General features: G+C 47.0%; 1 long non-coding RNA gene across 1 annotated transcript; it reads right to left on the reverse strand.

The window, feature by feature from the left end:
• Nucleotides 1–2,809: 2,809 nt before the first annotated feature.
• On the reverse strand, nucleotides 2,810–4,431 carry LOC311592467. The gene is made up of 4 exons (XR_014777420.1): nucleotides 4,245–4,431; nucleotides 4,087–4,149; nucleotides 3,752–3,992; nucleotides 2,810–3,151 (listed from the first exon to the last, which is right to left on the reverse strand). It is a non-coding gene; the product is annotated as an uncharacterized lncRNA (long non-coding RNA).
• Nucleotides 4,432–4,653: the final 222 nt, after the last annotated feature.

Here is a 4,653-nt window from a genome sequence, read left to right on the forward strand (position 1 = left end):
AACCCATCCAGTTCAGTTTCTGCTACGTATATATCCCTGGGTACCTGAACATCCTCTGGAGCATGCCTGACCTACTAGGGACCACACTTTTAAGGAGAGGCTTGAGGATCACTGCTGGGAGGAGGCAGAAAAGTTTGGAGGCAGTGACAGTGATGACCACAAGGAAACAACATTTTCAAGCAAAGCAGCAGTTTATATAAACTCAGCACTGTGACAGCATCACAAGACCTCTGCAGCCTCCATCAGGACAGCATCCCAGCATGGAGAAGGGGGGCAATACAACCCCCCAGCATGGAGAAGGGGGGCAATACAACCCCCAGCACGGAGAAAAGGGGCAATACAACCCCCCAGCATGGAGAAGGGGGCAATACAACCCCCCAGCATGGAGAAGGGGGCAATACAACCCCCCAGCATGGAGAAGGGGGCAATACAGCCCAGCAGAGGAAGTATTGGTAATTGATAGCTGACAAATTTACTTCTAATCCTCAGGGCATAGGACAAACCTGGCACACACTGGCATTTCATAAGTATGTGTAAATGGATGTATGTGATGCATGTTTAAAAAAAAAAAAAAGGATCAGCCTAGGACAAAGAGAGCACTGTCTGTCCTACTTTTCCATTCCTGAATTCCTCCAGGACCACATCTCATGCTGCCTGAACTGAACAAATTCTGGATGGTAGCAATATTAAGTAGGTAAAGAAAGCAAAAGCTAAATCATAGTGTGCCGAAATCACTGTGCATTTAGAAGATGTAGCCTTCACTCCCAGCTCTGCTCCGGTGAAGAAAGAAAATGAGCCAAAAACAAAAAACAAAACAAAGAAACTAAAATAAGCCAAATGCTTGAAAATAGTTAAATGTAGAAAAATCTCAGCATGAAATTAAATAAATTCACCATCTTAATAACTTCACTCAAAAATAAAACAAAAATAAAAATGTATGCATAAAAAAGGTTAAAAGGAAAAAGCTCAAGAAATTTGTGGCTAAAATTTAGTTCTGTGAGAGTTCTGTCTGCATGTACACCTGCAGGCCAGAAGAGGGCACCAAACCCTTTTTTATATGAGCCACCATGTGGTTGCTGAGACTTGAACTCAGGACCTATGGAAGAGCAGTCGGTAGCCAGACAGGACTTCCAGGGGAGAGATAAGGACACCAAACAACCCACAAAGCCTTCAACCTAAAATTTGTCCTGCCTACAAGATGCACAGGGACACAGATGGAACAAAGATTGAGGGAATGGCCAATCAAAGACTGGCCTTACTTGAGGCCTATTCCATGGGAGAGAGCCAAACACTATTAATGTTACTCTGCTGTGCTTGCAGACAGGAGCCTTGCATGGCTCCTATGAGAGGCTTCATCCAGCAGCTGATGGAAACAGATGCAGAGACCCCCATCCAAACATTAGACAGAGCTCGGGGAGTCACACAGAAGAACTGGGGCAATGACTGAGGGCGCTGGAGGGGTCAAGGGCAGCACAAGAAGTCAGAGTCAACTAACTTGGGACCATAGGGCCTTACAGAGACAGAATCACCAACCAAAAGCACATACATGGACTGGTCCTAGGACCCCTGCACGTACGTAGCAGATGCTCAGTCTTCATGTGGGTCCCCTAGAAACTGGAGTGGGAGCCCCCTATGACTCTGAGGCCTGCCTCTGCATCCTAACTGGGCTGCCTTGTCTGGCTTCCGTGGAAGAGAATGTCCCTAGTCCTTTAGCGTGTGGCAGGGCAGGTGGATATCTACAGGGGACCTCCCCCTTCTTTGAGGAGAAGGAGAGGAAAGAATGGGGAGAAGCAATGAGGAGGAGGGGCCTGGGAGGAGAGGGGGGCCCTGTGATCGGGATGTAAAGTGCATAAGTAAATTATGAGGCACTGATTTAAAATGGAAAGTTTGTAAGTAAAGGGAAAGCGCTTGTCAGGTAACTACAAACCTGATTAAACGGAGATAGTTGACTTGTGTTGATATTATGCAGCTGTAAGATGAAAACACAGTATGTAATAGAGGCAGTGTGTGTGGCGTGCATGCACACGTGCAGGTACACATGTTGTGCATACATGTTGAGACCAGAGGACAGCTTTGTGCAGTCAGTTCTCCCCCTCCTGCCTTAAATTGTGTTAATTATTATTTCATGTGTACGAGTGGTTTTTGCCTGCATGGTGTATTGGAAAAGGGGAGACCTTTCTTTTTTAAAACCATGAAAAAGATAATAATCTAAGAAGATAGTTGGCTAGGAGAAAATTGCAAAGTGGTGTCTTCATGATCACTTTCAACACAACAGGACTTGGGACCCAAACACAAAGCCCAGCACTACATAGCTCACGTATACACTGAGTGACCTCGCAGGACTCGCTTCCCTTGGTCCCATCTTCTCCTTCATAAACTAGGACTAACATCTCCCCCGCAGTTCCCCACTGTGCCACACGAATCACTTAGCAAAGCTGTATGCTTCACAGCCCAGGCTGGTGGCAGGTCCTGTGTATTAGCATCTGAGCAAGCCCTGATTCTGAACTAGACGAAGCACTACATGTGCCTTTCAGAATTGTCAATTTAACACGTGAATGATACAACGTAAACTACCAGGTACAGCCACTGATTCACGGATGCTCGTTTTAAGTCCTGTTATTCTGCCTCATATTTCATTGCCAAGTTACAGATTAAATTTAGGGCCTTCACCCAAAAGTTTCACCAACATGTATAAAACTGAGTGAGAAAATCATTACTATTGTATTTTTAATTGACATATAAGAGTTGTACATATTACTAGGGTAACACATGACACCCCAATACATGGATATATTGTATGATGCCCAAATTAGGATAAAGCATACCTATTTCCTAAAACATTTCTTTAATTAAAAAAAAAACTTTTGGAAAATACATCACCATTGTCTGTAACCACCCTACTATGTGCTGGCATGTGCACACTCGCCCTTACCTAACTGTAACTTAGTTCCCACTGGCCATAATTTCCCATCCTTACGACTTCCCCATTTGACTCAATGGATAAGAGATTCGCATTTATAGAGTTCACAGATGAGATTGTGTGTTATTTGTGTGTCTGTGTCTGTTTTTATTTGAATAAAAACTAAATGATTGATTGATTGGTTGGTTGGTTGGTTGGTTGATTCTTTGCTTAATTTTGGGGATCCTGACACTAGGAGAAAAAAGAGCAAGATATTATTATTATTATTATTATTATTATTATTATTATTATTATTATTATTAATTCACATTACTTCCAGATTGTAATCCCCAATTTTATCTTCCTGCTCCTTCCCACCCTCCCTCTTCTGCCCTATTCCCCGCCCCTAGATCTCTGGCAGGTGGGGTCCTGCTCCCCCACCATGTGACCACAGCCTATTAGTCTCACCTGAATAGCTTGTAGCCCCTCCTCTGTGTTCCCGCAAGGTCTCTCCATCAAGGGGCAGTAAGCAAATCACCGGCACCAGAGTTCATGTCAGAGGCCGCCCTTCCCCCCCCCCACCTCCACCCCCCACACACACACACACACACACGTTTCCCCTCCCTTTCAACCATGTGGAGAATGAGCTACATCTGAACATTGGGTCTAGGTTCTCTACATGCGTCGTCCTTGGTTGGTGCATCAGTTTGTGCAAGCCCCCCCCCGGGTCCAGATCCGTCAGTCCGTGGAGCTCCTGACACACACACCCCACACTCTCCTTCCATCCCAAACAAGTCCTCTCCAGATTCTCAAAAGAATCACAACAGGCTTGTAAAAGAAACGTGACATTACCATATTTGGACACTAGGTGGTAGTCAATGGTGCTAAAATCTTGTAATGCTTGCCTGACCAGTTTGGGGTCAAAGTCCACTGAGAGACCACGCAGTATCAAGAGCCTGGGACACTCATCTTGATCATCTTGTCCTGTTCTCTTCCTGCGTTTCTCCAAAACCTCTGAAACCTGGTTTTGGGGAGCAAATCTCCAAGGCCGAGCAGGGCTGAAGCCACCCCGCACACAGCTGACTCTGTCAGTCTAGGGTTGAACAGAGGAGAGGGGCTGACACCAGAAACAAAATAAGCCATGGCTCCCCTGCTGGCCTGAGTCTGAGGGAAGCCCCAGCCTGTACCTCTCGCCGCTGTTTTTCTGCTTAAACAGACGGCTCCTGTGAACATTGCCCGCTGCTGGAAACCTGTCAACGCGGAGAGGATCGTCACATCTTTACAATTCTCTCACCATAGGAATCAAAAGGAGACTGGCTGCCTCAGGTCCCAGCAGGCGGCTCACCATACAGAGTCTCTGAACTTCGGGGAGCCTCGGGGTGGGGGTGGGGGCTCTCCACGTCACTCTCTTGTTCCCAGAAGCCTTCAGGAGTTACTCCACCTAGTGAAGCCTGCCCGCCAAGTTTCCAGGAGCCAATGTGTGACCAGGGTGGAGCAGGGAGATTGTTAGTGGCCCCCGGGTGAGTCTGGGAGAGGTGCTGGTGGCTGCCAGGGTTGGGCAGGGTGTGTCTGAACTCTTTGGTTCAGGGCTGGGTGACAGAGGGGGAGGGCGGACCGAGGTTTAGGTTCAGGCACAGCTCTGGCTGCCGCTTAGGCTCACTGCTCAGAAAATGAGTGACTAGACTCCCAGCGCTCCGTGTATTCTGGTCTTTGCTTGCTGGATAGAAGAGGCTGAGTGGCCTCGGACTTTAGCC

Source organism: Acomys minous (assembly GCF_964271855.1).
Source record: "Acomys minous genome assembly, chromosome: 2".
Classification (NCBI taxonomy): domain Eukaryota; kingdom Metazoa; phylum Chordata; class Mammalia; order Rodentia; family Muridae; genus Acomys; species Acomys minous.